A 12,847-nucleotide genomic window follows, 5' to 3' on the forward strand; every position below is an offset into this window, starting at 1 on the left:
GAAAGCAGATAAAGATGTTTATCGTGCTAGTGGCACTGCCCTGAAAAGCTCGTCAGCCTTGACATTTACATTCCCCTCCTCCGTTAAAAAGTGGTACTCGGTGTAACAGCGCGAAAATGCCGCAAAGTTGCGAGCACATGGGTCGATGCAGTGCTCTCTCATTTTTCCGATCTTTCTGCAGCCTTGGACAAGTAAGAAGTCTAACAACACCAGGTTGAAGTCCAACAGGTTTATTTGGTAGAAAACGCCACTAGCTTTCGGAGCGCTGCTCCTTCGTCAGGTGGAGTGGGAGATCTCACCTGACGAAGGAGCAGCGCTCCGAAAGCTAGTGGCGTTTGCTACCAAATAAACCTGTTGGACTTTAACCTGGTTTCGTTAGACTTCCTACTGTGTTTACCCCAGTCCAACGCCGGCATCTCCACATCATGCCTTGGACAAGAGCAGGTTAATCTGCTGGAAGCGTTCTGCCTTGGCAGTGCTCCTGAGTCCTCCTAGTGGCTATCCAGGGGGCACACAAGCAAAGAGTAAGGAAGCAAGTTACCTTTTGGCAACAAAAGCACGATTTCAAGCAGACTGAAAAAGGTATGGGATGGATGGAGATCACAACTTCATCATCATAGAATCATAAAAGAATACAGGCCATTCTGTCCATTAAATCTCCATTAAATCTGCATCAGCTCTTTCAAAAAATAATCCGATTGGTCCCACTCCACTTCTTTTCCCAGCGCAGGAGGCCATTCTGCCGATTAAGTCTGCGCCAGCACTTTCAAAAAGTAATCCATTCTGTCCCACTCTTCTGTTCTTTTCCTGGAAAATAAGGGCCATTGTTTTCCCTGTCACCATTTGGAGGATGGCCTACTAGTATTATCACTAGTCAATTGATCCAGAAACTCAGCTAATGTTCTGGGAACTCGGGTTCAAATCCCGCTGTGGCAGATGGTGGAATTTGAATTCAATAAAGAATATCTGGAATTAAGAATCTACTGATGCTCATGAAACCATTGTCGATTGTTGCATAAAACCTATCTGGCTTCCCCTTTAGGGAAGGAGATCTGCTGCCCTTACCCAGTCTGGCCTACATGTGACTCCAGAGCCACAGCAATATGGTTGACTCTCAACTGCCCTTGGGCAACTAGGGATGGGCAATAAATGCTGACCAGCCTGTGACGCTCATGTCTCATGAGTGTTGAGGGCTTTGTGGAGGTGTTAACAATTTCTGATAGGTAGAAATATTCTTCTTACTCCAAACTTTATGGGATCTTTTTGTTTAGAACTATTTTGGATCTTGAGGTTTTGTTGAGGAACGTTGTTGTATATGTTCACTTAGTTATTTTGATTTGCACAGAAACATACACAGAATGATGGCAAGTTTTAGTGACTAGCCAGAACTGGGAGTTGAAGATGATGTTGGCATTTTGTCTGCTCCTGAGACTGGAACTGTATTTTCAGAGAAACAGGGATGATTAGAGAGAATTGTGGGGCATGTTTTTAAAATAATCTTTGGAAACAGGAATTGTCAGTCACAGAGCTGATTAAATTTCTCATTGCGCTTGCTATATGTAGTACCATGACATTTTATTTTTCAAAATGTGAATGATGTTTGTGGATACTGTTATCTCAGGACAAAACTTCAAATTCTAAAATTGCCATTTTTCAGAACCCTATTGTTATCCATGGCCTTCGCAACCGGGTGTCACTGTGGCAGATTGTACGGAAACAAAACAGATCATTTTTCCTGCAGTGTTTTTAACTTGGTGGTTCATTTGGATTTTTTAAATTAAATCATTCGTGGGCATCACTGGCAAAGCCAGCATTTATTGCCCATCTCTCAATGCACAGAGAAGTGGTGGGCCTTCATGAACCAGGAATAGCAATTTTCGCTACAAATTAGTGGTTTGCTACATCTCTGTGTTAGATGTCTGATACTGAATAAGGTCTGCCATATTACGCACATGAGGAGGGAGAAACACAAACCTACTGGTGATTTTCTTTTGTTTTGGCTCGAACAAAGGATTAGCAAATTATTTGTATTTGTAAAGTTTTCACATTTTAGTACTCCTAGAGTTATCTGTGGGAAACCATTGAGTGGGGAGGGTATATAGATGAGAACATTGGAGTCAGACAGTGCTACACAGTACAGGTTATCAGGGAGGCACCAAATATTCAATGAAATAAAAATATTTTCTATTATCATACTGTACATTGGTAATGAGTCATTACCCCGGTTGGGAGGTAATGGGGAAGAGCTGGGATGATGGTGATTGAATAGGCGCCAAACTTTAGCCCTCAAGCAAAATTACCAAAAGAAAATCTGGTCGTTTATTTTATTGTTATTGTGGGATCTTGCTGAGCACAAATTGACTGCAGTGTTTTCTCACATTACAGTAAGAAGTCTCACAACACCAGGTTAAGGTCCAACAGGTTTATTTGGTAGCACGAGCTTTCGGAGCGCTGCCCCTTCATCAAGTGAGTGGAGGATTGGGTTCACAAACAGGGCATATATAGACAGAGACTCAATTTACAAGATAATGGTTGGAATGCGAGGTAATAACAGGTAATCAAATCTTTACAGGTGCAGACAATGTGAGTGGAGAGAGCGTTAAGCACAGGTTAAAGAGATGTGTATTGTCTCCAGCCAGGACAATTAGTGAGATTTTGCAAGTCCAGGCAAGTCATGGAGGTTACAGATCGTGTGACATGAACCCAAGATCCTGGTTGAGGCCATCCTCATGTGTGCGGAACTTGGCTATCAGTTTCTGCTCAGAGATTCTGCGTTGTCGTGTGTCGTGAAGGCAGACTTGGAGAAGGCTTACCCGAAGATCAGAGGCTGAATGCCCTTGACTGCTGAAGTGCTCCCCGACAGGAAGGGAACACTCCTGCCTGGTGATTGTCGAGCAGTGTTCATTCATCCATTGTCGTAGCGTCTGCATGGTCTCGCCAACGTATCATGCCTTGGGGCAACCTTTCCTGCAGCGTATCAGGTAGACAATGTTGGCCGAGTTACAAGAGTATGTACTGTGTACCTGGTGGATGGCATCCATGTCAATGATCCGGCACATCTTGCAAAGGTTGCTATGGCAGGGTTGTGTGGTGTCGTGGTCACTGTTCTCCTGAAGGCTGGGTAATTTGCTGTGTACAGTGGTCTGTTTGAGGTTGCATGGTTGTTTGAAGGCAAGAAGTGGGCGTGTGGGGATGGCCTTGGTGAGATGTTCGTCTTCATCGATGACATGTTGAAGGCTCCGGAGAAGATATTGTAGCTTCTCCGCTCCAGGGAAGTACCAGATGACGAAGGATACTCTGTCCGCCGTGTCCCGTGTTTGTCTTCTGAGGAGGTCGGTGCGGGTTTTCGCTGTGGCGAGTCGCGACTGTCGATCGAGGAGTCGAGCGCCATATCCTGTTCTTATGAGGGCGTCTTTCAGCGTCTGGAGGCGTCTGTTATGATCCTCCTCATCTGAGCAGATCCTGTGTATATGGAGGACTTGTCCGTAGGGGATGAGTACTGAACTCAATGCCGACAACTACCAATCTCCAGAGGCAATTCTACAACTCATCTGCTTCATTCTGGACCACAACCTCTTCACCTTCAACAACCAGTTTTTCATCCAGACACGTGGAACAGCCATGGGGACCAAATTCACACCTCAATATGCCAACATCTTCATGCACAGGTTCGAACAAGACCTCTTCACCGCACAGGACCTTCAACCGATGTTATACACTAGATAAATCGATGACATTTTCTTCCTTTGGACTCATGGTGAACAATCACTGAAACAACTCTATGATGACATCAACAAGTTCCATCCCACCATCAGACTCACCATGGACTACTCTCCGGAATCGGTTGCATTCTTGGACACACGCATCTCCATCAAGGACGGTCACCTCAGCACTTCACTGTACCGCAAGCCCACGGATAACCTCACGATGCTCCACTTCTCCAGCTTCCACCCTAAACAAGTTAAAGAAGTCATCCCCTATAGACAAGACCTTGTATACACAGGATCTGCTCAGATGAGGAGGGTCACAAGAGACACCTCCAGACGCTGAAAGATGCCCTCATAAGAACAGGATATGGCGCTCGACTCATCGATCGACAGTTCCGACGCGCCACAGTGAAAAACCGCACCGACCTCCTCAGAAGACGAACACGGGACACGGCGGACAGAGTACCCTTCGTTGTCCAATACTTCCCCGGAGCGGAGAAGCTATGACATCTTTTCCGGAGCCTTCAACATGTCATCAATGAAGATGAACATCTCGCCAAGGCCATCCCCACACCCCCACTACTTACCTTCAAACAACCGTGCAACTTCAAACAGACCATTGTCCATAGCAAACTACCCAGCCTTCAGGAGAACAGTGACCACGACACCACACAACCCTGCCACAGCAACCTCTGCAAGACGTGCCGGATCATCGACACGGATGCCATCATCTCACGTGAGAACACCATCCACCAGGTACACGGAACATACTCTTGTGACTCAGCCAACGTTGTCTACCTGTTACGCTGCAGGAAAGGATGTCCTGAGGCATGGTATATTGGCGAGACCATGCAGACACTACGACAATGGATGAATGGACACCGCTCGACAATCACCAGGCAGGAGTGTTCCCTTCTTGTCGGGGAACACTTCAGCAGTCAAGGGCTTTCAGCCTCTGATCTTCGGGTAAGCGCTCTCCAACCCGGCCTTCACGACACAAGACAACGCAGAGTCGCTGAGCAAAAACTGATAGCCAAGTTCCGCACACATGAGGACGGCCTCAACCGGGATCTTGGCTTCATGTCACACTATCTGTAACCCCCACGACTTGCCTGGGCTTGCAAAATCTCACTAACTGTCCTGGCTTGAGACAATTCACACCTCTTTAACCTGTGCTTAACCCTCTCTCCACTCGCATTGTCTACCTGTAAAGACTTGATTACCTGTTAAGACTCGCATTCCAACCATTATCTTGTAAATTGAGTCTCTGTCTATATATGCCATGTTTGTGAACCCAATCCTTCACTCACCTGATGAAGGGGCAGCGCTCCGAAAGCTCGTGCTGCCAAATAAACCTGTTGGACTTTAACCTGGTGTTGTGAGACTTCTTACTGTGCCTACCCCAGTCCAACACCGACATCTCCACATCATTCTCATATTTCAACAGTAACTACATTCAAATGGTACTTCAATGGTTAGCACACTGTGGGACATCTTGAATTCATGAATGACACTACATAAATACAAATCTTTCTTTTTTCATCATTGAGATATAATTACTTTGTCTTCATTTTACACAGCAGGGCATAGCTAGGCTGAGTGAAGTGATTTGTGTCTTTTTGGAGTAAATAACATTTCCAAAAATAGGTATGCTATTTTTGAAACTACTAATTTGCTGAATAGCTTGCTTTTTTTCATTTTTCTTTTAACATTTGCCAACAGGAAGTTGCAGAACGTTTGAGGGACATTCTGGACAAAGTGAATTCTGCCTTGAGCCACGCGAAATTTGACCACCAGCAAGTGCCAAAATTCACCTTTCCCCCTGAAAGGAAGGAAAGGGAGTGGTTGATAGATACGATCACTGAGTTTGCAACTGGCAGCAGCACCAAGGAGGAAATTTTAAAGTTTATTCTGCAATGGCTATCAGACAGCAGTATGCGATTTATTATAAACTAGTTAATCTCCAGTGGCTTTACATACTGAGGAGCAATTTTAACCTAACCGTCCCAAAGTGAGAAGCAGAGAAGTAGAGTTGGTTGGAGTGTTCGACTAACTGCAGTACAGGCTGAAAAGCTGGGTGATGTAAAAACAAGACATTTCAGCAATACAGCTGGTGGGAGGGTGTAACTACAGCGTGACAAGTTTACACTGGCAGATTCATTATAAATGTGGACAGAGGAATTTATCATGGGAAAGGTTAACATAAAATTTTAACAAAAATGCGATGAGGAAATAAGGTTTTGTACACAGAAAGTGTGCATAAATGTAAAATTTTTGCTATATTATTACAGATAGTGTATTGAATACAGAACAGTAGGGACTCAATAATTTGCATGCCCTATTTGGAATGCACGCAAGAGAAATGAACTTCCAGGTCATCCTATCAACCAGGATCCAATTCAACCATTTCATTTCATTTTGCACCACAATTCCCTTGCTCTCTGCTGGAAATGGGCCAGATCCAGTTTCAGTTCGAATACCTCAACAGAGGTATTTGTGTCACAAAGTGACAGTTTAGTCGACAAAGCGACACTCAGTGAAAATTATACTTTTTTGATTACCCAGTGAGTAAAGACACTGATATACAAGCTAGTAGGTGCCAGGTTTGATTCCTGGTCTGTGTTGCATTATCTTGGGCAGCTGTGGGAGCACTACATTTTGGTTTGTGAGGGGAAATCAGCCAGGGTTGATGAATATTTCTATTCAGCAGCTCTTGATGGAATATGTATTTGTGTGAATATCCAGTAAGAATCAAATCACAGTTAAATTGCTGAATATCATTAATTGGCAAAAAGCACAATGAAAGATACTAATTTAACAAGTTGGGATACATTGGGTGTAGGTCAAATATTGTATCGAACTGATGTTTCTCACTTGGTTAAATCACATATCAATCCCATGCACCTTAGGTGGAGTCAGCTGTAGGTTCGAAGGCAGGTTGTTGACTGTATGTGTAGACCTGGTTTGGAAGCTTTCAAAGTTATTCTCTCATGTTTATCAAGTGGGTCTTTGTGATTTTATATTTACTATGTAACCCAAAACGCATGTTTCAACACATCATTCAACTTTAAAAGGACTGCACAGTACGACTAATATTTCATTCATAATGCAACAATCATAAATATGAAGCCAAAACACTTCACGTGAACAGAATTGTAAATGCACCTTTAGTTGATGTGTCACACATAGACTCTTAAAATATGTACTGTGAAGCCTTTCAGGGACTGGAATGATGAGCCTTTAGGGTGAGCAGTCTTTGGATAAAATCAGCTCTTAAAATTCCCAGGTTTTATTTCAAGCCTAATAATGTGCTTATCAGGTTTTTTTTTAGAAAGAGTTATTTTTGTACAGTTTCACATTACTATGATGTGCATTAACACTGACCAACTAGACAGAACAATTTCTCACAAAGTAATATTTTACTGAACCAATACGGCCTTTTGGCTAAGATCAAGTGTAGACAGGCTATCGCTTCTCGGCCTTTTGGCTAAGATCAAGTGTAGTATGGTCGGCAGCCCATGGTCGGCCGCACTTGGTTGAGGTCATTAGGTTACGCTGAGGCTTCATATGTTTCATATGAAGCAATTTTTTAAAGCGGCATCTCGGCCTTTTGGCTGAGATGCAAATGAGCTCAAGTCTTGGAGGAGGAACCTCCCCCTTCTCCAATCAGCTTGGCTCATGTAGATCAGGCCCAGGACAGGGTGGTTTGGTCGCTCGCCCTGTCTTGTCAGCCTGGATCTGAAATGTCTCAACTTGTTGAGACTCTGAATTGGATTTGATTTGATTGAATTGGAAAAGTATAAAAAAAAACAATCTGATGTTAGCTTGGAGTCAGCCATTTCATCATAAATTCCCAATTTGGACCTAAAAATTATAGACAAGAGTATCTTTGAAATGGTGAAAAGCTAGGAACAATGGCAGTCCAAAGAGACTTCAAGGACCAGGTTTTTGATGTCATAAATGTCCTAAGCAGGTACAGAAATTAATCAAAAAGGCTAATGGAATGCTGATCTTTATATCTAAAAGACTACAATACATTAGGGTAGAAGTCTTGATTCAGCTATACAAAGCCCTGGTTAGATCACACCTGGAGTACTGTGAGAAATTCTGGCCATCACATCTTAGGAAATACATATTGGCCCCAGAGGTAGTGCAGTGTAATTTTGCTGGAAGAATATTCAGTTCAACCAAGAGTTAAATTGCAAGGAGAGATTACACATACAAGGATTGTATTCCCGCAAATTTTGAAGGTCAAGGGATGATTTAATTGAAGTTTTCAAATTTAAAAAGAGTTATTTTTGTACAGTTTCACCTTACTATGAATAGATTGGTTAAAGAGAAACTAGTTCCATTGGCTGGTTGGGGAGTCTAGAACTAGTGGGCATAGTCAGAAAATGGGAGCCAGATCTTTCAGGAGTGAAATTAGGAAATACATCCACACACAAAGGATGGTAGAAGTTTGGAACACTCTTCTGCAAGCAGCAAATGATACTGGATCAAATGTTCATTTTAAATCTGAGGTTGATAGATTTTTATTTTGATATGGGGCAAAGATGGGCTATATGGAGTTAGATTACAGATCAGCCATGATTTCACCGAATGGTGGAACAGACTCAAGGAGGTTAAATGGCCTCCTCCTGTTACTATTAATGGCACTCTTAATGATATCCTGAATGGAAATGTTGGGATAAGGGTGGAGTCTCATTAGAAAAAAAGAGGTTACATTTGTATAATGCCTTCCCCCATTTCAGGACATCCCACTTTACAATCAAAGCAATATTTCTGAATCATAATTATTAATGTCATGAAGGAAATAGAGCAACCAGTTTACACAGCAATATTCCACAAGCAGCAATTAAATAAATGATCAGATCATCTGTTTTGAGGGTGTTGGTTTGAGGGATAAATATTGGCTAGGCGGAATGGAAGGAATTGCAGATTGTGATCTCAAACAAGGCGGTACGAATATGGCATTCCTAAACAGAATTTGACTGAATCAGTCACAGTAAACCAGTGACCCTGGTCATGATTTGAAATTATGTGACCCAGCCTCTGGGATGGATGTGTTTAATGGGGACAGTGTAGAGGGACCTTTACTCTGTATCTAATCCCGTGCTGTACCTGTCCTGGGAGTGTTTGATGGGGACAGTGTAGAGGGAGCTTTACTCTGTATCTAACCCCGTGCTGTACCTGTCCTGGGAGTGTTTGATGGGGGACAGTGTAGAGGGAGCTTTACTCTGTATCTAACCCCGTGCTGTACCTGTCCTGGGAGTGTTTGATAGGGGTCAGTGTAGAGGGAGCTTTACTCTGTATCTAATCCCGTGCTGCACCTGTCCTGGGAGTGTTTGATGGGGACAGTGTAGAGGGAGCTTTACTCTGTATCTAACCCCGTGCTGTACCTGTCCTGGGAGTGTTTGATGGGGACAGTGTAGAGGGAACTTTACTCTGTATCTAACCCCATGCTGTACTATCCTGGGAGTGTTTGATGGGGGACAGTGTAGAGGGAGCTTTACTCTGTATCTAACCCCATGCTGTACCTGTCCTGGGAATGTTTGATGGGGGACAGTATAGAGGGAGCTTTACTCTGTATCTAACACCGTGCTGTACCTGTCCTGGGAGTGTTTGATGGGGACAGTGTAGAGGAAGCTTTACTTTGTATCTAACCCCATGCTGTACCTGTCCTGGGAGTGTTTGATGGGGGACAGTGTAGAGGGAGCTTTACTCTGTATCTAACCCTATGCTGTACCTGTCCTTGGAGTGTTTAATGGGGACAATGTAGAGATAGCTTTAGTCTGTATCTAACCTCGTGCTGTACCTGTCCTGGGAGTGTTTGATGGAACAGTGTAGAGGGAGCTTTACTCTGTATCTAACCTCATGCTGTCCTGGGAGTGTTTGATGGAACAGTATAGAGGGAGCATCAGTCTGTTATATTATACTTAATTTGAGAGTGTTCACTGCTAATAATGCTCCATGCTCAAGGTGGAAAGTGTTTCACTGACGAGCACTAAATTCTTCATCTTCAAACAAAGATATAAATCAGAATAAGTGTTCTTAAAACAGGAACAGCTTTATAAAGGCCGGATAGACTGTTTCAATCTAATTTACAAATATAATTTTATCTTACCCATGTATATTGCAGATCAAACATTAATCGATGAAGAAGAGTTCGAGGAGGATGGAGAAATTGAAGAACGGTCAGCTGAATGGATTGAGGAAGTGAATGTGAAAGTGCAGTCAAGCTTGGCTTCTTCACAAGAGTGTATAGACAGTCTCCATAAACTATCTAACACTCTGTTTAGTCTTCAACATGAGCGTATAAAGGAAAAATCAACAGGTAAATTTAGAAACGTATTAGATTTTGCCATGTGTCCTAGTGTCCAAATTAACAGGAGACATCCACAGTTTTGAGTCCAGGAAAATAATGAGATGCAATGTGGTAAGTGTTGATTTAGGCACAACTATACGATGGAAGGAAGAGAAAGAGCATATGGGACAGCAAATTATGAGCTTAGAAGTTTTTATTCCAAATGTATATGAAAATTCACATTTCAAGTTGCAGTGGACACTTTAAAATGTTGTCACTTTCAATCTCAGCAAAACACTTCAATCTCCAAACTTCTGTAGATCAGAACACCAGAATTTAAGGATGTAACTTTAAGAACACTTTGCCTAGAGGTTGCAGTCAATGCAGGAAGTGGCCATAGATGTGTACAGGGACATGAGCAAACCTCAACTCACCAGAAAACAAAATGAAAACTAAGCCAGGAAGCATCTTCTCCAGACTACCTAAGACCACCCCATTGAAGGCTGTTTAGAGCAGGCTAAATATTAGACTGACACCAGACAGGAACAAATGAGTTTTAAGACTGTACAGGAGGAAATATGTGAAGGATCGTCTCAGGAACCATGACATGCATGACCATGACAATGAAGCCAGTTCTCTCTCTAAACTAAAAGTAAAATACTTTAGATGCTGGAAATCTGAAATAAAAACAGAAAGTGCTGGAAAAACGCAGCGGATTTGTTTTCTTCATTTACAGGATGTGGGCTTTGCTGGCTAGGCCAGCATTCATTACTCAACTTTAATTTCCCTAGAGAAGGTGGTTGTGAGCTGCCTTCTTGAATTGCTGCAGTCCATGTGGTGTCATAGGTACATCCACAGTGCTGTGAGGGAGGGAGTTCCAGGATTTTGACCCAGTGACAGTGAAGGAACAGTGATATATTTCCAAGTCAGGATGGTAAGTGACTTGGAGGGAACTTGCAGGTGGTGGCGTTCCCGTTTATCTGCTGCCTTTGTCCTAGACGGTAGTGGGTTTTGAAGGTATTGTCTAAGGAGCCTTGGTGAGTTCCTGCAGTGCATCTTGCAGATGGTTCATACTGCTGCCATTGTGGTGGAGGGAGTGAATGTTTGTGGATGGGGTGTCAATTAAGCGGGCTGCTTTGTCCTGGACGGTCTCAAGTTTCTTTAGTGTTGTTGGAGCTGCACTCAACCAGGCAAGTGGAGAGTATTCCATCACAATCATAGAGTCATAGAGTCGAAAGAGGTTTACAGCATGGAAACAGGCCCTTTGGCCCAACTTATCCATGCCGCCTTTTTTTTACCATTAAGCTAGTCCCAATTGCCCGCATTTGGCCTATATCCCTCCATACTCATACCCATGTAACTGTCTAAATGCTTTTTAAAAGACAAAATTGTACCCGCCTCAACTACGACCTCTGGCAGCTTGTTCCAGACACTCACCACCCTCTGTGTGAAACAATTGCCCCTCTGGTCCCTTTTGTATCTCTCCCCTCTCACATTAAACCTATGCCCTCTAGTTTTAGACTCCCTTACCTTTGGGAAAAGATATTGACTATCTACCTTATCTATGCCCCTCATTATTTTATAGACCACTATAAGATCACCCCTCATCAGTTAGCAGAGTTAAACTTTTCAACTTCAATATGACTCTTCTTCAGAAGTTCCAAAGAAGAGTCATTTTGGACTCAAAATGTTAACCTTTCTCTCTCCACAGATGCTGCCAGACCTGCTGAGTTTTTCGAGCACTTTCTGTTTTTATTCCAGTTCACTCTCTGCTCTGCTCAGCTACAAGCCCCAGTTAATTTTGTTGAAAATGTTGAAGAAATTAAACTCAAATATATGAGTGATTTCATGAAGAATTTACGTAATCATAGAAACCCGACAGTGCAGAAGGAGGCCATTCGGCCCATCGAGTCTGCACCGACCACAATCCCACCCAGGCCCCACCCCCACATATTTTACCCGCTAATCCCTCTAACCCTACGCATCCCAGGACTCTAAAGGGCAATTTTTTTTTTTAACCTGGCCAATCAACCTAACCCGCACATCTTTGGACTGTGGGAGGAAACCGGAGCACCCGGAGGAAACCCACGCAGACACAAGGAGAATGTGCAAACTCCACAAAGTGACCCGAGCCGGGAATCGAACCCAGGACCCTGGAGCTGTGAAGCAGCAGTGCTAACCACTGTGCTACCGTGCCGCCCCTTGTACTAATACTTGACAAAATACTTGACCCTAATACTTGACAAAAACTCCCTCAAGTGTGAAAATTTAGATAGGGTTGATCCCTAAAGAGAACTAGGTCCTGTGGCACACTGCAGTGTGACTGTAACATTGTCAGATAAATAGTTTTTACAGACCTGATTTATCTAAAATTGACCTTGTACAAATATAATATGTGGAAGTCATGTGATGCAGTGGGTAGCAACCCCACCTCTGAAACATTAGTTCTGGGTTTGAATCTTACACAGGACTTGATGACTAAGGAAGGTGCTTTTATAACATGTCCAAACAGGTTGATTATCAACCTGCAAATCCTTTCAATACATGCCTATGACAGGCGTGAGAGATTCATGGTCAGCCATGTGATGGAAGGAAAGTTGGAGCCTCGACCATCACTATCCAGACTACCATGTGCATATAAAAGTGCATGTTGCCATAGCAACTTGGACTCCCTGAGTGATTTGTAACACACAATCACTATTTAGCACAAATTATTACCAGACTAATTGCTTCTCGGCCTTTTGGCTAAGATCAAGTGTATGGTCGGCACCCCATTGTCGGCTGCACTTGGTCGAGGTCATTAGGTTACGCTGAGGCTTCATATGTTTCATATGAA

At 43.2% G+C, this 12,847-nt stretch overlaps 1 pseudogene; it reads left to right on the forward strand.

Moving 5' to 3' along the window:
• The first annotated feature begins 7,174 nt into the window (after positions 1-7,174).
• LOC144482042 (U2 spliceosomal RNA) lies at positions 7,175-7,348 on the forward strand (annotated as a pseudogene).
• Positions 7,349-12,847: the final 5,499 nt, after the last annotated feature.

Source organism: Mustelus asterias, chromosome X (assembly GCF_964213995.1).
Source record: "Mustelus asterias chromosome X, sMusAst1.hap1.1, whole genome shotgun sequence".
Lineage (NCBI taxonomy): Eukaryota > Metazoa > Chordata > Chondrichthyes > Carcharhiniformes > Triakidae > Mustelus > Mustelus asterias.